The 19488-nt window shown below is 56.5% G+C and overlaps 1 protein-coding gene across 2 annotated transcripts in view; it reads right to left on the bottom strand.

Moving 5' to 3' along the window:
- Cfap77 (cilia and flagella associated protein 77) overlaps positions 1–19488 on the bottom strand; it is a 118586-nt gene that overhangs the window by 28945 nt on the left and 70153 nt on the right. The window lies entirely within an intron of this gene.

Genomic DNA, 19488 nt, shown 5'->3' with positions numbered 1-19488 from the left:
GCATCTTGGGGTGACTGTGGATGACCACATATCCACTTCCCAAGGCTGGAGGAAGGGCTTGGAAGTTTTCACCATAAAGAAATGATGAATGTTTGGGGAGACAGAAATGTTGAGCCTGATCTAAACACATATGTATGAGGACATGACGTGGTGCCACTGGTATGTACGAGTCTTACGTTTTCATGTCTCAGTCAAAAAAATGTTTTCAAGATATCTAGCAGCAGGGGTGGTGGCGCACGCCTGTGATCCCAGTGGACCTGGAGGCTGAGGCAGGAGGATCACAAGTTCAAAGCCAGTTTCAGCAACTTAGTGAGACCCTGTCTCAAAATAAAATAGAAAAGCCCGGAGGGGCTGGAGTTGCGGCGGCTCCGGGGTGTGGCACTTGCCTGGCACGTGTGAGGCCCTGGGTTCCATCCTCAGCACCGCATATACATAAACACAATAAAAATCCATTGACAACTAATAAAAAGTATTAAAAAGAAAGAAAAGGGCTAGAGACCTAGTCCAGTGGTGGTTAAGTGTCCCTGGGTTCAATCCCTGGTATCAAAAAAATAAAAAAGATACCTAGTGATCCTTAGATTAGGTTGGAAGAGACGAGAGCAATAAAACATTTTATTACTCTAAGAGAATAACAATAAAAGAAATAGTGGGTCTAGCTAATGTCCCACTGGTCACTAAAATGACCAGTGGAAGGAGGCTGATGGAAACGTCACACGGATGGTCAGTTGAACAGGACCACCAGCGTCATCATCTTTTTTTTTTTATTGTGACACATTATACAAGACAAAAATCCCCCAAGGGACGGAGCCAACTGACGGGGCCCAGCAGAGGCTGTGCTGGAAGCGACCCCTGGGTGGCCTGGCCTGCTCCACGCCTGGCTGGCCCCTCCCCATGCTCGGGTGTGTGGCGCCAGGGACAGATGCAGAGCTGAAGGGGACCCTCGGTACCCACCCCGCTTGCCCGCCCGCTGTGCCCTGGCAAGGTCTCCCCGACGTGAGGGTCTCCTTGGGCCTGGGCCGAGCTGGATCTCTCTGAGCAGAGGCTCAGAAACCTTGAAAAGCTGGGCTCCCCGCCCCCCAGCAGCCTGTGAGCATCTACAAACAGTGGCTCTTTGTTTTCTGGCTCCTTTACCCCTGTGGTGACTTTTATTACTTAATTATTACACACCCCATGCTTCTGAGCGGCCTAATTTATAGCTGTGCTTTCTAATGACACTGGAGCGTGATCTCAAAATATCCACCCCCAGAGGCCGTTCAGCCCGAGGAGCTGTCTTCCCGCCACCCGGCTGCATCCGTCACAGCTCAGGCCCTGGCAGCCTCCGCCGCTCGCTGACCACCTTTGTGTCCTCTCCGGCCAGGGGCTCTTATTACTGTCAATGGGTTGGGAGGAGCTGGAGATGCTGAGTCACGGCCACGGCCCGGCTTTTGGCGGCTCTTGGATAAGCAGGCGCGGAGGCTGGCCTGACGCAGGGAACCCAGACGCAGCCACACTGAGACACCCTCGGGGCTCGGCTCCACAGACCAGACCCAGAGGCACCGCAGGACCCAGCCACCCCTCTGACCCCGTCCCCGGGCCCTTCCCCCTGCCCCAGGCCCCCCCCTTGGCCTGGATCCTCTCCTCCTGCTGGGCAGGTGCTTGGCTTCCCTTTTGCTTTCAGGACTCAGCTGACTTCAGGGATCAGCTCCTCGGAGCTCGTCCCTCATCCAGCTCATCCTACAACTGGCCTCACCAGGTGCCCTCTGTGGACGCGTCTTGCTCCCACAGCGTTCGGTCTTGGCCGTGGGATGCCAATGGCTTTATGTGGTGTGGACTCACCGTGCCCCTCTCCATAATCGTATGTGTTGAAAAGAGTGGTTCAAATGAGTTCTCATGAATTAAAGGAAGCCAATGGCTTTTACAGTTCAATCAAGGAGTGGTGGTCTTTTTAACAAATGGGGCTGGAGCATTGGGCATCTTACATTAGAAAAAACAATTTTTTTTAAAAAAAGGGTGCCGTGGCCACACCTGTAATCCCAGCGGCTCGGGAGGCCGAGACTGGAGGATTGTGAGCTCAAAGCCAGCCTCATCCATGGTGAGCTGCTAAGCAACTCAGTGAGACCCTAAATAAAATACAAAATAAGGCTGGGAATGTGGCTCCGTGGTCAAGGGCCTCTGAGTTCCATCCCCAGTATCCCCCACTGCCCCCAAAAAAGCCAAAGCAAAAAAGTTCATTATGTCTCACACCTTACATGAAAATTAATTCAAAAGGATCTCAGGTTTAACTCTAAGATGTAAAACTGTACGACATTCACATGATCATGCAGGACGAAGTCTTTGGGACCTACAGCTAGGTGAAGAGTTTCTTAGACTTGATGCTAAAAACAGGACCTGTGGAAGAGAAGGCTGATAAATTCCTCAAAACGAAATGGTGTGTGAGCAACCCCATAACAACGGGAGACGAGCTGCAGGCTGAGAGAGGCACTTGCCTACCACGAACCTGGCAAAGGACCCCGTCTGGGACTCCCAAAACTCAGCAGGAGACCCAGCTATAAAATGGGTGAAGCCCTGGGAGACCCCGGGAGGACACGAGGATGGCAAAGGTGCGTGAGAATATGGCACCAGCGCCTCTGGCCACGGGAGAAATGCCAACGAGACCATGATCACACGCCACCACGCGCCTGTTAGTGTGTGTAAAACACTGAGCAGTGACCCCGCCAGCTGCTGACGGGGACCCAGAGAAACAACACCTCTCACGCACCACTGCCGAGGATGTCAACAGCACGGCTTCTCTGGCCGAGAGTTCAGCAGTTTCCTTAAAAACGAATGTATACTGATCATACACCCAGCAGCTGTCCTCCTGGCCATTTATTTCAGAGAAATTCAAACTTAGGTCTAGACAGGGACATATAGTTACACATGTCATAGTAGCTTTATTTGTAGTAGATACAAACTGGAATAACCAAAATGTCCTTCAGCAAGTAAATGGTTAAGCAGACCATGGTACGTCCATGCCGCCGAGCACTACTCAGCAATGAAAAGGAACCAACTCCTGATGCATGAAATGGCTTGGCCAGATCTCTACGCCCTATGCTGAATGAAAAAGGCCAGTCTCGACGTGGCTTTCCATATGATTCCACACGTATTCATTCTTGGAATTTCCTGGGGAGCAGAAAATAGTAGGAAGCCGCCCATCTGGGGTAGAATGAGGGGATCTTTGTGGTGATAGAAGAGAGGCATATTTTGGTGGTGTCATGTGAACCTGTGACAGGAGCGCTCAGAGCGCGTGAGAGGCTCAAGTCCCGGTGCTGCCCACACCAGGTGGTTTCCGTATGGCACCAGGGGCAGGCAAAGCTGTCATCAGGGGAGTGGGGAGGAGCATCCGGGGTCTCTGCTGTTTTTACAGCTTCCTCTGAATTTACAATTATTTCAAAGTCATGTTGTAAAGGCAAGAAGATATTTTTCAATAAAACTAGAGGAAAGACTGAAATAGCTTTCTCCTCTATAGAAAAATATTTAAAATTTCAATCACACAAAAAGTACTCAAAGAGTATGGACTTAAAGAAACCCAAGGGAAACAATCAATGCATGTATTAGGCATCTAATTTTTTTAAAAAAAGAATGTATTTTCTGGATGTTTGTGGTTGGGTGTTTGTCAGCTTGTTCAAGTCTGTAATTCGTTCTGATGTCTTTTCCTATTACCATGAAGCATCCAGTTTGGGCCTTTAATCCGCATTCGTGATGGGGAAGTTTTTTTTTTTTTTTCTTTCTTCCTTAAAGCCTCTCTCAAACTTGAATCAACACCAGAACTATGACAACCGGAGCTGATCCCGAGTGCAGGCAAGATGGTCTTTAGATTAGAAGAGATTGTTACATGCAACTGTGCACCCATAAGTGTGCACACCGAGACAAGATCACTGATTTCTTCTAGGAAACTCCACGCGGTCCACATTGGCTGAAGGAGGTCTGCAAGACTTGAATAGTGCCACAGGAATCAGGACCAGCCACAGTCTACACACGCCTTCTCCCAACCGAGGAGAAAGTCACCAGAACTTTCCAGAGCTTCTCAAATATCAGCTTCCCAAACCATTTTGTGATCACACACCAAAACAGGGAGTGCACACTCTGGGTCAGTCTCTCAGAGCACAAATGAAGGCGACTAAGTAAAAGACCATAAAGTCAAACGGGCCACGCGCTAGCAGCATAGGAGCCCAGGGTGAAGCCCTCCGCCACCTGGAGCCTGGGACCTGGACAGGGAGGGACGGACGCAGCTCACTCCCTGCCCTGCCCGGGGGCAGCCAGCCCGGGGAGCAGGCAGTTGAGATAACTTCACCAGGGCACCGAGACCAGCTTTTGTAACTAGAAGTGACCAGAAAAACCTGGAAGATTTCACACAAGGGACGCAGAAAGTCGGCCCTGGGAGCAAGTTTGGACAGGCCGTGTGGGCAGGGCTCAGGTGAACCCGGATCCCTGGGCACCCCATCTGCCCACCACGCTGGTCACGGGTGTAAGCCTGCGGTCTTCCTGGTGAAGTAATACGCAGCTGTATTCATGAAGACCCAGAAAGATGCTCGAGACAAAGGTCAAGGGTGAGAAGACAGGTCGTCGGGGTAGAAAGAGACGCACACCCGGCGAGTGCAGGCAGGGGGCCAGCAGGCGGGAGGCCCTGGGAGGCCAGAGCTGCCGGGAGTTGGGGCAGGGCAGGCAGGGCCTTGTCCACTTAGAGGCTGTTTGACTCCTTCACAGTAAACAAAGGTCAGAGATTCCCCATCTCAGGGTCCATGTGACGTGCTGAGGCCACACAGCCAATGTGGAGAGCTCAGACCACGTCCCCTGCCAAGGCCCACGCCTACCCCACCTGCCACACCTAGACCCCTGCTGCCCTGGGATCTGAGCTCCCGGCAGGCAGTTTGGGCAGCCAGTGCCCCACGGGGCGAAGCAGAGGGGGACCCCGCGGTCCGGGGCCATGGGATGGTCCTGGGTACAGCCAGGCCCTGCTCAGGAGCAGCTGGGCACTGTGAGCATCTTCCACCGACTTGACCCGGCCAGGCTGCGTCTTTAGAAGCTGGTTTTCCTGTTTTCTTTTGTTTTTCCAGTGAGTTTCTTACAATGTGTTCAGTTGGTTTTTGAAAAGTAAATATGGTTCTTTGTTGTCAAGAAATGCATTTTTTCCCATCTCCTAAATGAGTGATTTTGCCACGGGGTGAGGGCCCCTGTGGTAACAATTATAGACATCCTTCCTGCGCCCTGCTCTTGAGGAGCTGGAGGGGTCCACACAGAAGAGCTTAATTATTTATCTTCACTAAATGAGCATGGGAAAGAAAGGTGGGAGTGAGAAAGCTGAAGCCCAGAGAGGTCAAATGGCTTGCCCGGGGTCACACAGCACACTCAAGTAGCAAAGCCTGGACCAGCCCTCCAGCTTCAGGTCTTCAACTCAGAGAATCCAAATCAAAGTTTGAAAAAGGCAGGCAGTTAAGGCTGAAGGAGATGGCCCAGGAGCCAGCTGCAGACAGAGGCGGGTGTGTGGTGGTGGGGGGGGTGGCCGTTTTCATGAAGGAGCCCGGACTTTCCCAGGCTCCATCCTCTCACCCTGGACCCTGGAATAGCCCCATCTTCTACCCCCATGGCCTTTGACCCCCTCCCACAGGTGCTGAGGCTTTTTTAAAAATGCAAATCTCGGGCTGGGCCTGTGGCTCAGTGGAAAAGCCCTTGCCTGGCGTGTGTGGGGCCCTGGGCACTGGGTTCGATTCTCGGCACCCCATGGAAGTAAATAAAACAAAGGTCCATTGACGACTAAAAAAAAATATTAAAAAAAATGCGAACCCACCCCCTCTGTCTCTCAGCCCCGGGGCCCTGCGGGACGCACAGCTCTGTTTTCTCAGACCTGGAGCCAGCCCTCTCCCACTCCCCCCAGAGGCCCCCTCCCCCAGGTCTCCTTGGTGTCCCCCGCCCCTCCTCTCCTTTGCCTGGCAGGGCCCTCCCCTGGGGCCTCCCCCAGCCCTGCACACGCCCAGGTGAGTGTGAAGTGACCACGGCACTGGCTCCGGTCCACCTGGACCCGAGGCTCTGAGGACTGGGTGTGCCCTGTGACCCCCCAGCCCAGGACAGAGTCCACACTCGCAGATGAGCAGAGTGGCCCCAGAGCCTTCGGGGCTTGTCCCGAGGACAGCTGGCCTCCTCTACTGCGTCGCCCAGAAGGGGTCTGGGGAAGACGTGAGCTTGTCCTCGGGGACCGGGTGATGGGACAGGGCCCCGATGTCCCCTGCACAGTGCGCACCAGGCAGCGTGGCGCCTGGGGTTCCCTCCTGTCTGTGCAGGAGGACGCTCAGCCATGGAGCAGCGGAGCAGAGCAGGTCCTGGGGCCTCCTTGCCAAGGGGAAGCAGGGCACCCCCGCCCCAGGACAGAGGGCCTGCCAGGGCAGGAGACCCAGTGGAGGTGGCTGGCCCCTTCCTGTGGATAAACGAGAGGGGCCCTGAAGCCCAAGTCGGGGACAAGGAACTAGGGAATCCCATCCAATTTCTATCTTTAAGACCATGTTAAAAGTAGGTCAGCTTGAGGAGGAACTTCCATGTGATGGACGATGGTCCCGCGCTCTGGGCCCTGGGCCGGGTGCAGGGTTGAGGGCCCCCTGAGGCCCTACCGCAGCTGGAGGGTATGTGGCCACCCAGACCGTCCAGGCTCCTGGCCCCCCCGGGAGGAGGCCTGTACTGGGAGGGGCAGAAGGAAGGGGCCAGGTCCCGGGGATGGAAATGTGCTGTCTTCACCAACACCAAGATGCACATCGCGACCCGTCCCAGGGTGTGTGGGTCATTTTATTGTCGAAACTACACCTCAGTAAGGTGGTTCTGAAGGGAAAAGGACAGTGACCAGATTGAGCAGGAGGGCGGAGTCGGGAAGGTCCACGGGAAAGCACTAGGGAGCTGAGGGCGGTTTCTGAGGGAGGGCAGCCGAGGGGCGGGAGGACAGCAGCTCTAGAGGAGCTGGAGTGAGGGTGGTGGGCTGGGGTGAGAGGAGGCGGCAGGCCTTGAGGGTCCAGGGTCTGTCAGGGGGAGGAAAGAGACAGTAGAAGGTGAGGGAGATCTCTCACTGCCCTGGCCCACCCTGCCTGCCACCCAGGAGCTTCCACAGGCCCCAGTACGGGTCTGCCCTAGCCTCCGGCCTGCTTCCTCAGTCCTCCACACTTTGAGACTGAGGCGGACCCCATTCCACAGACAGGCCCCTGAGGCCCAGAGACATGCACTGTCCTGCTCAAGACCACACAGCTGGCGGGAGAGGGCCCCTCTGGGGAGGCTCCAGCCCGCAGCCCTGCGCCCTGCAGTGACAGGGTGAGGGAGTGCAGGTGGGCTACTCCACAAAGGTGTGTCCTCTGTGCCCTGGCGGGGGGCGGGGGGCTAAGGGAAGTGGAATTAGGGAACTCCAAAGGAGGGAGGGGAAATGAGTGGGTGAGTCAGGACCAGGTCCTCCCCTGCAGAGCAGTTCCTCAGGACCAGGAAGGGGGCACCCTGCCCACTGCCGGATGGGAAATGGAGGCTCAGGAACCAGTGTCCCAGGCTCTGCTCCTACCTGTAGAGTAGCCAGGCTGCAGGGCTGGGACCCCATCTGGGTCCAGGTCCCTCTGACCCTGAAGCCCTTTGCTCCTGACCACAAAGCCGGCCTGTTGGGCCCGTGTCTTCTGGGGGCAGGGGGCGGTGGGGGGGGGTGGGCTGGCTTCTCCATCACTCCTGCTCTGTGCCCAGGGAGTGGAGCTAAGCTAGGCATTTCTGCAAATCCGCTCCCTGGACTTCTCCCCGGGAAAGAGGCCACTCTCCTGTCCACCCCAGGGGTCTCAGGCCCACAGGCTGCCAGGGCTCCTCCAGCCTCAGAGCTGGGCTGTGGGCCGGCCTGGGCCTCCGGGCGGAGCTCAGCAGCAGCGCAGGGCCCCAGCCAGGAGCGAGCTCCAACAGATCCTTTGCTAATAACCTGGAAGGAACCCCTCAGGAACGCTCCTCACCACCCGGCGAACCCCTGCTCGCCACAAAACCGTGTCAGAATTAAGTCTGATAGAGCGGAAAACGGGGACTGAAATGCAATGCAGTCAGCGCTACTCAGGGGCAGGCCTTGGAGAAACTTCAGATTAGTTCACTCAGACCCGTCCGCGCAGCCGCAGCCGGCGACTGATGCCCCAGACCAGGGGCTGATCTCCAATGAAGGCACCGGGGACAGGGACGTGCGAGGGAGTGGAAATTATCATTTGCAAACATTAGCCTGACACGGCGGGCGGGCGGCTGAGGCTGACAGCTCTGATTTGGCGCGCTCCTGCCAGGAGGGCCCTGTGGATTAGAGGCCCTTTCATGGCAGCTCATCTTCATCTTCGCGGCTCATTAAAACTTTGTGGAGCTGGAGAACTTGGCGGGAGCCAGGTGGAGGCTCCTTCTGAGGGACTCAGGTACACATTTGTTGAAGGGTGTTTCAGAAGGGAGGCTCGGGTCTGACAAACCGGATTTCAGTGCGGCTCCCGGTTCGCAGCGGGCTGAAATAATTGGTCATCAGTGACTACTAATTCGGTTTAGTAGCCAGAGGCGATTTTTTTCTTCCTGGAAAATCAATGACAGCGCAGAGGTCTGCGAACGCGCTTCCACTCCAGACGGGTCCTTCTTTGGCTCTCCACCGCGTCTTCCAGTGGAGACAGCTATTTTGCTAAAATGAAATTAAATTCCATCTCTAATATGCCAGCGGTCTGCAGCTGCCTGGGGCTGGGGAGGCGCCGGCGCGGGCGTCCACACAGCCTCGAGGGGACAAAGGGGTGGACGGTGGCCTCCGAGACGGGCCATCTCCTCAGATCAGAACAGGCCTTGACGTGGACCCTCTGCTTTTGGAAGAGGGAGGAGACGGGTGGACTGGGCTTCTCTCAGATCAGAGGTTCTGATCCAAACCCAACACACCATGGCCAGCCGGCTGAGGGCTCCTTGTCCACCTGGGGGCGTCCCCAGCAGGGGTGGGTCCCGCAGACTGCTCCTCGTGCCTGGGGGCACCTTCTCTTTTGCACAGGACTGGAGGCCCCAGGGTGTGTGCCTGGGTCTGACTGTCCAGTGACCACCAGGGCCGTCTTGAGCGCTGGGCTCCTGCCTGCAGCCGGCAGCCCGATTCCCAAAAAGTGATTCCAACCAGCGTTGCCGGCAAGGTACCAAGGCTACGACTCCATCAGTCCCCTGCAGTGGTGGAATAACACAGGGATCCTGTGTCCCCATGGTGACAGGCCAGGATGCTGACTGACACTCATGCTGGGGCCAGGTGGCTTCGTCCTTACAAGAAAGCTACTAGAGAGAAACTATTAGGTCACCCACATTCCATTTACAAAGAAACGGGAGTTTGCCCTGAGTGACAACTCACCCTGTCACCACGGGGCAGTGGCTGCGCTGGTCGAGGACCACAGACCCTTGGCCTTGTCTGGCCCACAGCAGGCTTAGTTCTGCCTATAGCATTTCAAAAACTGTGATATCACCCATTTTTTTAAAACAGGAAGACTTCACATAAAAATCCATCCGGCTGGCTTTCTCCTAATGAGGCGTGGGACTATCTGGCAACTTGGGCTCCCATGCCCACCTATCGGCAAGGGGCTGAGCAGGCCTGAGTGGTGTGTGCTGCAGTCCCAGCCCGACTGGAGGAGGAGTGGGGGACTGTGAGTCCCAGCCCATCCTGGGCACAACACACCCTGCCTCTTATTAAAAAAAAAAAAAAAAAAAAAAAAAAAAATTCTGGCACCTTATCTCAAGCCCGGCACAGGGTTGATTGGCCCAGTCCCCCTCTCCCTGTTGTCCTGCCCAGGGTCAGTTTCCCCTCTGTACTGCAGGCTTGGGAAGCTGCAACCCTGGCTCTTGGCTCTATGTCTGTTTCTTTTCTCTCTCTCTCTCTTTTTTTTTTCTTTGTGGTGCTGGGGTCTGAACCCAGTGATGCTCTACCACTGAGCTACATCTCACTCCTATGTTAAGAATTTTTTTTTTTTTTTGAGACAGGACCTCATGAAGTTGCTTAGGGCCTTGCTAAATTGCTGAGGCTGGACTCAAACTTGTGATCCTCCATCCTCAGCCTCCCAAATCTCTGACATGACAGCCGTGTGCCGCCACAACTGGCTTAGTTCATTTTTAGATGAAAAAAAGGAGCCCACAAGGACAGGAACACCCAGGGCGTTCCTTGTGCAGCCTGGAGAGGAGAGCTGACCCTCAGGTCCTGCAGCCCCAGAGGTGGGAGAGGCCAGCCTCTCCTGGGTCTCCTTTCCCCCTCTCCCGAGGTCCACCTGTGATGTTCAGCCTCAAGAGTAAGAACCACCCGGGATCTCATGGAAAGTGGAGGTGCCTCTGCCCCTCTGCTGGCCGCTGCAACCCCCCGGGCTCTGTATGTTAACAAGGGAGCCCCACACACCAACCCTCCTGGTCCTGGCATAGATGTCCCTGGCACCCTTGGAGGGTGGCACCTCCGAGCATTTCCCCTGCAGAGGACTCGGCCTGAGGAGCCAGCAGCATGTCTGTCCCCTGAAGGAAACTCGGGTGGACAGGCTGGTTGGCTCTGCCTTGGGGGGCTGCTGGAGTCCCTTGTCCACCCTGTCCCCTGGCCACCTTTCCTGGGTTGCCCTGCTCTGCCAAGTCCTGGCTTTATGGGGCAGGGAGGAAGGGGTGTACGTGGTCAGCCGCCCTCCCTGGCAGGGCTCTGAGAGCTAATTAGCAAGAGGACCTCTGGGCCTGTGGATCCACATAGAAGCTGATGATGGGCGGGGAGCTGGGCTGGCAGCAGTCCTGACTCCTAAATCTGTGTAAGAGGTCATTTGTGATCGGTTAACAGTTTTGACGAGGTGAATTCAATCAGCAGCTCCCACGCGGGGCCCCGCGGCAGGGCAGCAAAGGACAGGGGCTGCTGGAGGAGCCCGAAGGGGAGATGGCTGGGACGTGGCCTCTGGACCGCAATCCACTGTGCCTGGGGCCAGGTGAGAACCAGGTGGGCATCTCTACAGGGAAGGAGTGACAGGGACGGAAAGAGCAGTGGACTTGAGTTAGGGGACTGGATGGTGGGCAGTGTGCCTTGGTTTCCATTGTCCAAGGTGACCACGAACACCTCTGATTGTGTGCCCAGGTGGACAGACGAGAGCATCTCCTCACTGTTACCTGCTGATACTAGCAAAGTAGGAAAGCAGAGAATATGGGGTGCAGATGGCGTAGACGCTTGGAAGAACAATCCAGTGTCTATCATAAACGGAGAGGCCCCGGTCGGCTATCAGTTCCCCTACGATGTCAAACTGAGGAATCACACACGCGCACGCAGCAGGGGTGCAGGGTGCCTGGCAGGGGCCTCGATGTCACGGGGTGGCGAGAAGTCTAGGATGTCCAGACATCAAGGCGGACGATCAGTGGACCAGGGTGACGTGTCGGGCCACCATGCAGTGTGACTTAGAGGGACAGAGCCACGGCAGCTGATCCACGTGGTTGGTGGACACCGAGGGACAGAGTGTGGCCTGCTGTCTGCAGACAGGGGCACTCCAGGCTCAGAGGGGTCCCCAGAGAAGAGGGGCTTCTGTCTTTGTCATATTTGTTTCTTTAATCACAAAGGAGAGGATGGGGAGCAGATGCCACCAGACGGTGACATCTGTTGAACCTGAGAGGTGGGGGTTAGTCACAGAGCTTCTGAACTTGTCTGTTTGTTTGGAAAGTTCCCAGGTCAACACCAGAGTCCCCTTGGGCACTTGTGCCCATCAGCTTCGAGCCCCTTACAACTCCTGCCTGATCACAGACTTCATGTCGTTCTCAGAAACACCCAAGGGGGTGGGTAGTGAGGCCCAGGGCACAGCCACTTAGAAACCAACTCTAAAGGGTTTCCTGAGGATGGCCACAGGGCAGGGCGCTCCGACCCGTTCAGGTCAACAGGCTCCTATTCTCCAGTGGGTCTGAGGGCGGCTCCCAGAAGACACGTCCACAACCAGACCCCGGAACCGGGCCTTATCTGGAAAAGGGTCTTTGTCAACGTAGTTAAGTCGTCAGATGAGGCCACCCTGGAGGATCCGAGCGGGCCCTGAGTGACCAGCATCCTCACACAAGGAGACACGGACACGGCAAAGGCCGAGTGAAGATGGAGGCGGAGGCTGGAGCCGGCAGGAGCTGGGGAGGGGGCTTCCGGAGGGCTGTGCCTTGAATCCAGACTTGTGGGCTCCACGCTGCGAGACAAGGGGCTCCTGCTGTTTTCAGCCACCTACTTTGTGGAGATTAGTTCCAGAAGCCACAGGAACTAACAAACAGCGATTTTCAAAGGCCCCTGGGGCTGAGACGCTGAGTCCAACTAGAGTCTGTGCCCCAGGAGAGGTGGCCCTGGGGTGGGGCTCTCCCTGAGCAGGGGTGGCTGGGGCCAGTTGCTGCTCCTTCTCATGCTGTCAGTCGACAGGCTCCAGGCTTGGGCTCCACATTGGAAATGCAGCAGCGAGGAAACCAGACTGCCCGGCCGAGCCTGGCAGCAGGAGGTGGACAGAACATCAGGTAGTGACCACGTGGGAGCCGAAGGGTGGGAGGCCTGGGAAGGGCCGGGTAGGGAGCAGCATCCCCAGCAGGAGGGGAGGCAAGGGAGAGGCCAGGGGCAGGAGGACCATGGGCAGGGGGTCTTGGAGCCAAAGGAGGCTTCACAGAGGCTTCACAGCTGGCCTCGCCTGCCACCCAGAGGCAGCCCACATGTGGCCCTGAGATGCCTCTTTTTGTCTCATCCTCCTCTCCATGTCCCAAACACCTGACATGGTGCAGGCAGAGGCACAGGGCAGAGCTAGCCCCCCTGGGCTTTTTATTTTTTTATTTTTTGGAGGGGGAACAGAGATGGAACTCAGGGCACTCGACCACTGAGCCACACCCCAGCCCTACTTTATATTTTATCGAGCGAGAGACAGGGTCTCACTGAGTTGCTTAGCACCTCACCTTTGCTGAGGCTGGCTTTGAACTCACGATCCTCCTGCCTCAGTCTCCCGAGCTGCTGGGATGACAGGCGTGAGCCACCGTGCCCAGCGGCCCTGTGGACTTGAGATCGACTCTCAACACAAGCACTTCCTGCCTGCCTGGTTGTCTCAGCCCCGGCCTCAGTTTTCCTGTCTGTAACACGGAGCTAAGAGACTCGGTGCCAACGACTTTGTCCTGGGGGGTCCTGTGAAATGATGTGCATGAGGCAACAGCCCAGCACCTGCCCCCCTGGAGCTGGAGAAGTCGGGGGCTGGTGTCGTCATCAATCAGAGCACACGTAGGGCTCTGGGGTCCAGCATGAGCTGGACTTTGGCCTCCACGGGGGCTGAGCTGGGGGGCTGAGCCGGGGGCCCTCAGCTTTGTGCAGCATCCTGTGAAGCCTGCGCCAGGCTGTGGGCTGATGTGTGGGCCTGAAGCTGGGCTCTTCCTGGGGCTCCTGGGGGTACTGGCGGGCCCCCTGCCCTGTGTCACAGGCCACCTTGTCACCAGAGAAGCTAGTGACCTGCGCCCAGCAACCCCCACACTGAGAGGAGCTGGGAGAGGCAGGGGCCAGCCAGCACTCGGAGGGCTCCTCTCCCCCTGGTGCGGGCAAAGCCCAGCTCTGGAAAATCAAAAGCAGAGCCGCAGCGTGCTCCATGCGGCTGTGGAGACCCCGAGGGGAGCAGCCAGGAGCCTCGTTAGCGCTGACCTTGGCACCCAGCAGCTCCTGATGGATGGGGCTCAGGCCTGGACAGGCCCCTGGGGAGCCGCAGCCTTATCCATTATGGGCCCGTCAGCGCCTCCCGAGCCCTGCCGGCTCTGGATGCCACGAGCATCAGGCCAGGAATAAATCTCTGTCTGGGCCACCGGAGAGCCAAAGGGGACGGGGCGAGGCGTGAAAGATGTGCCTCCTGGCTCTGGCAACAGGGCTGCAGCAGAGCAGGAGCCGGCGGGCGGGGCGGCAAGCTTCCTGGGAATGGGCCCCAAGCACCACCTCCTCTCGCCTCTGTCCCCACCGGGGCCCTCGAGATCCAGGCTCAGGGAAGCGGGCCGGCCCGAGGAGGAGGGACCCCCGTGGGACCAGCAGCAGTGGTCCCTGTGGCACAGTGACAGGCCTGGGGTGCCGGCCAACGTCCCCTCCACGACCTGCTCTGGCCTCTGGGCGAGGGCCCAGGCTGAGCCCCCACCTCGCTAGGCACCTGCGACCGCCTGCTAGGGGCAGAGCTTCTCCATGCTGGGTTTCCTCAGGGCTCGCGGCATGACGGGCAGCTGGCCACACAGAGCTGCGGTGACAGCTATGGAGCTCTTCAGGGAAAGCCAGGCCGGCTGGGTCTGTGCTCCCCAGAAAGGGCTGTTGAGACAGGTGTGTTGGTGCAGCCTGTGATCCCAGTGACACGGGAGGCTGAGGCAGGAGGGATTGCAAGTTCAAAGCCAGACTCGGCAACTCACAACTCAGTGAGACCCTGTCTCAAAATATGAAAAGGGCTGGGGATGAGCTCGTGGTACAACATCCTGGGCTCAATCCCCAGTGCCAAAAAAAGAGGAGGAGGAGGAGAAAGGAGGAGGAGGAAGAGGAAGAGGAGGAGGAGGAGGAAGAGGAGGAGGAGGGAGGAGGAGGAAGAGGAAGAGGAGGAAGAAGAGGAGGAAGAGGAGGAGGAGGGAGGAGGAGGATGGAGGAGGAGGAGGAAGAGGAGGAGGATGGAGGAGGAAGAGGAGGAGGAAGAGGAGGAAGAAGAGGAGGAGGATGGAGGAGGAAGAGGAGGAAGAAGAGGAGGAGGATGGAGGAGGAAGAGGAGGAGGAAGAGGAGGAAGAAGAGGAGGAGGAGGAGGGAGGAAGAGGGAGGAGGAGGAGGGAGGAGGAGGAGGGAAGAGGAGGAGGAGGAAAGGAGGAAGAGAAAGAGGAGGAGGAAGAGGAGGAGGAGGAGGGAGGAAGAGGGAGGAGGAGGGAGGAGGAGGAGGGAAGAGGAGGAGGAGGAAAGGAGGAGGAGGAAGAGGAAGAGGAAGAGGAGGAAGAGGAGGAGGAGGAAGAGGAGGAAGAGGAGGAAGAGGATGAAGAAGAGGAGGAGGAGGAAGAGGAGGAGGAGGAAGAGGAGGAGGAGGAGGAGGAGGAGGAGGAGGAGGGAAGAGGAGGAGGAGGAAAGGAGGAGGAGGAAGAGGAAGAGGAGGAGGAGGAGGGAAGAGGAAGAGGAAGAGGAGGAAGAGGAAGAAGAAGAGGAGGAGGAGGAGGGAAGAGGAGGAGGAAGAGGAGGAAGAGGAAGAAGAAGAGGAGGAGGAGGAGGAGGAGGAGGAGGAGGAGGAGGAGGAGGAGGATGGAAGAGGAGGAGGAGGAAAGGAGGAGGAGGAAGAAGGAGAAGAGGGAAGAAGAAGAAGGAGCTGGCGGCCAGTAGCTGAGGCCCTGAGCACACCCCCAGGCAAGGCTGTGGAGTTAGCTGCTGCTGCTGCTGCTGCGTCTCCTCTGCACCCTCCTCCCTCACTGCCGCTTTCTCCCTGCACAGGGTCTCCCTCTTCTGCCCCAGCAGCACCCTTGGCTCCCTCTGCGTACACTCCTGTCTGTGGGCCTTCTCCTGCAGGAACAGTGCTGGGCACTTCTGAACTTCATGCTGACCTGAGCAGCAGATGGAGCAGAGGTCACCTCCCTTGTTTGCACTTGCTACCTCTCTAATACAGCCAAGAATCTATGACCTAAGCAGAGATGGGGGGAGGAACAGGGACACAGGACAGTCTTTTAAATGACACGGGAGTCTCCAGCTTTCCATCCCTTCTCTTGGTTTCCAATAGACTGCCTTTTGACTTTCAGTAACTGTCTCGAAGCCTAAAAGAGTTCTGGACCACGAGAAATATTTATGAATGCCTACTATGTGCCACGCACCTGGTTAGACTCTGAAACACACACACGTCTAGATACATGTGTGTTTATTTTTTTTTTAAAGAGAGAGTGAGAGAGCAGAGAGAGAGAGAGAGAGAGAATTTTTAATATTTATTATTTTTTTTAGTTCTCGGCGGACACAACATCTTTGTTGGTATGTGGTGCTGAGGATCGAACCCGGGCCGCACGCACGCCAGGCGAGCGCGCTACCGCTTGAGCCACACCCCCAGCCCCAGTGTGTGTTTATATATAAAATGTGTGTGTGTGTGTGTGTGTGTGTGTTTTCTTTGAGGTGCTGGGGATGGAACCCAGAACCTCACACACACTAGGCAAGTGCTCCACCACCACGGAGGTGCACCAGCCCTGGACACTGATGCCTATACAACAGGAGACAAAACTGATCTTCTCCCCGTCCTAGGGGACTTGAGTGTCCAGGGGAGACCACAGAGAAATGAGGCTGGCAGGAGGGGCCGGAGCCGCGTGGCTTTGCCTGGAGGGACGCAGGCTGCGGGCAGGAGAGGGCTGCAGCTCCCCCTTGTGGTCAGCCTGGGTTCCGCCCAGGCGGGATGCAGGGCAGGAGCTGGCCCTTGAGAGGCTCTGGGAAGGGGCTTGTCATCATTTCATAGGAGTTTGGGTGGGTGGCTGGATTTTGGCCACCGGCTCCAGGAGAAACAAAATAACCCAGAGTGATTGATGGGCCCATGGTAAATTTGTAAAATAAATCAGCTTGGCAGAGAGATTCAAAAAACCTGTCAGGCAGCAAACATTTTTTAACAGGCTGTAAAATTTCCCCATCCTTCAGACATGTCAGCGTCAGGCTGGTGACGCATCTGATGCAGGGCAGGCAGAGCCGCCGGCGGAAGGTTGGGCCCTCAGCAGTCTCTGTGCTTCTTAGGTTTCTTATTTCTCCATTTCTGTGTGTTTTCAGCACCCGGCGGGGGGGGGGGGGGGCGGACAGGCTCCCTGTGAAGGGACGGAGGGTTCTACGGGAGGTGCTGCCGCTGTTTGATGTCGATGGTGCCTTCATTCAGTGAGCATTTACCAAGGGCCTCTGCATCAAAGGCCCTGGGGTCAGCCCTGCAGATCCTGGGATTAGTAGGAGGGGCTGGAGCACCTGGTGTGGTGAAGGTTCGGACACCCTGTCCTCCGTCGAGGGGCGTGGAGCTCATCGGGAAGTGGGGAGCCATGAAGGGTGAAGGAATTCACAGGCTGTGGTCTGGGTAACCCTGGGTGCAAGGCCTGGCTCCCGGCCGTGGCTCTCCTGGGAAGCGGTGGGAGTCTTCCAGTGGCACCAGGTGTGCCCCGGGGGACGCTGGGGCCTGGCCATCCTCCCTCTCTGTGTGTGTCCGCTACCATGAGGTGAGCTGCTGCCTTGCCACAGGCCCACAGGGACAGGGCCAACCCCTGTTGGGCTGGAGCCCTGAGCCAGCTGATGGCCGCAGGTATTCTGCCACAGTTTCAGCCGACTGGCTCGTGAGCATCCCACGGCTCTCCCAACACGTTCAGGTTGCGGTCTAAAGATTTAAGAACAAAGTCCAGGCGCTGTCTCCTGCCTCAGCGCCCCACCCCCCTAGTGCAGGTGTCATCTCTAGCCATGTCACCCCCACCCTGGTGTTTGTGAAGGACACAGATGAGTGCCACAGTCACCATCATAGGCATTCAGGCCAGGCTAGCCGCCACCCTCCTGCACAGCAGCCACAGGCCAGTTCACTTCTCGGACCTTCGTCTCCTCTTCTATGAGCTGGGGATGGGAGAGTCCCCAAGCCGTGCTCGCTTCATGCGGACGCCCGGAGCCCCGTCACAGTTTCTGCTGAGTAACAGCAGCAAGAGCAGAGCTGCCTTATAAATTCATCCGGCCCGTGTCAGACACTGATGCTCGGGGGTGTGTGCTCGTTGACTGAGTGATGGATCTCCCTCTAGCATTCTTGCGGCGTGAGGCTCCACAGCAGGGTGGTGGGAGAGTCTAGGTGCCCGCATCCAGCAGGAGCACCAGCTGCTCTCAGCCCTGGATGTTCCCCGCCATCACTGACTCATGGTAATCGGCAATGCTGGACCAATTAGGAGCAGTAACAATTAAGATGTGCCCAGGGCATGTGAACATTAGCGACACTGATTAAGACACATCAATAATTAAGCGCCTCTTTCATAGTTACATATCTGGCCTCCAGACATATCTGTTTATGGACCCCAGGTCACAGTCTGCTGAGATCTGTGTTATAGCCTTACATGCTGGTGATGAGAATTTTAAATTCTTCCCTGACTGGAATGCTGAGATCAGAGAGTGATGGGGAGACAGTGCCTGGATTCTTTCCAGCTGTTTGATTCCAGAGGTGTGGACTTCATGGGGCCAGCTAGACCTCATGCAAACAGGCTCTCTTCCCAGGCCGGCCAGTGTGCAGGATGACATCTGACTCACAGGAAAAGGGAGGGATCAGCCACCGTGCATGCAGAAGGCCAGCGACATTGAAGCTCAGCCCACAGCGGCACTGGTTGGTAGCTGCCCTACTGTTCTCAGAGGTCAAAAAGAGGCACAGGGAGCTGAGGCCAAGACCATAGGTCTACACCAGGTCTGCACCAAACTCGGGGTCTACCTGGACCAGGCAGACCATGCAAATGATGGGAATCAGGCCCCATGAGGACTGGGGTGCACAGAAGAGCACTGACTCCGCACCAAGAGCTGCCGTCCCTCAGCCCCAGCCCCAGCCCCCACCCCTGCTGCCCAGGCCTCTAGTCTGTCCAGAGAAGCAGGAAGCCCAGAGCTTTACAGGGCCTGGCATTTTAAATGTGCCAACTCATTCGAACTTTTTTTGTATGGTGCTGGGGATGAACCCAGGGCCTCATGCATGCGAGGCAAGAGCTCTACCACCAAGCTACACCCCAGACCCTTGTTCAAATTTTAATTTTTTTTTTTTTTTTTTTTTTAGTTACTGCACTGGCCAAAGAAACACTGCTGTTGACATGAATGGCCCCCAGCCCTGACCACAGGTCATGTGGCTTCCATTTTCCAGATAATTGCTTAGGCCTCTGCTTCCTCGTAGCAAGAGGCTCATGGGTTGAAATCTACCCCTAACAAATTGCTGTGAATTGGGAACCAAATGGGCTAACTGGAAAGGAAGTAATTGCACAATTCCAAGTTCAGGTTTGAGTCTCGTCAGGCATGGAGAGGCGGAGGGAGTGGGAGGTGGCGGTAAAGATGGGCACCCTCCCCGACATTCATCTCACAGAAGGAGGATCTTATGGGGGGCCGGGGCTGGCTGAGGCCGGCGCCTGACTCCCCGTGTGGTCCAGGCTCTCTGCCGCTCCGCGTCCCCAGCTCAGAGTGAGTTTGGTGCATCGATCGAGTCAGAAGCGGGACTTCAACGCACCGTAGTCGTGAGTAAACAGTGCTCATTTGTTTCTTTATTTATTTATTGGACCAAATCGGCCTGGCAATTCCTCGGCAGTCTAATGTAATCGGATTTGGTTTTTAACATGCTTTTAAAGTAAAGGAATAAATACAACTGAGCCTTGTAAAAGGAGGTCGTTAGAGAAGGGGCCTCGGCCCGTAACTCTGAAGTAATAGCCCCATTATGGAGACGGGAGGCCAGTTTCAACTGCCCCTGTGCCTTTCCGTGGGGAGGCTGAGGGTTTGCCAGACAGGTTGGGCGTCTCAGTAAAAGCTTTTCCAGCAGCCATTTAACCTCCATTTACGGAGAAATAAAGCAAAA

The sequence above is a fragment of the Urocitellus parryii genome, chromosome 4 (assembly GCF_045843805.1).
Source record: "Urocitellus parryii isolate mUroPar1 chromosome 4, mUroPar1.hap1, whole genome shotgun sequence".
Lineage (NCBI taxonomy): Eukaryota > Metazoa > Chordata > Mammalia > Rodentia > Sciuridae > Urocitellus > Urocitellus parryii.
Note: the sequence above shows the minus strand (reverse complement) of the source record. Positions and strands in the feature narration are given on the sequence as shown.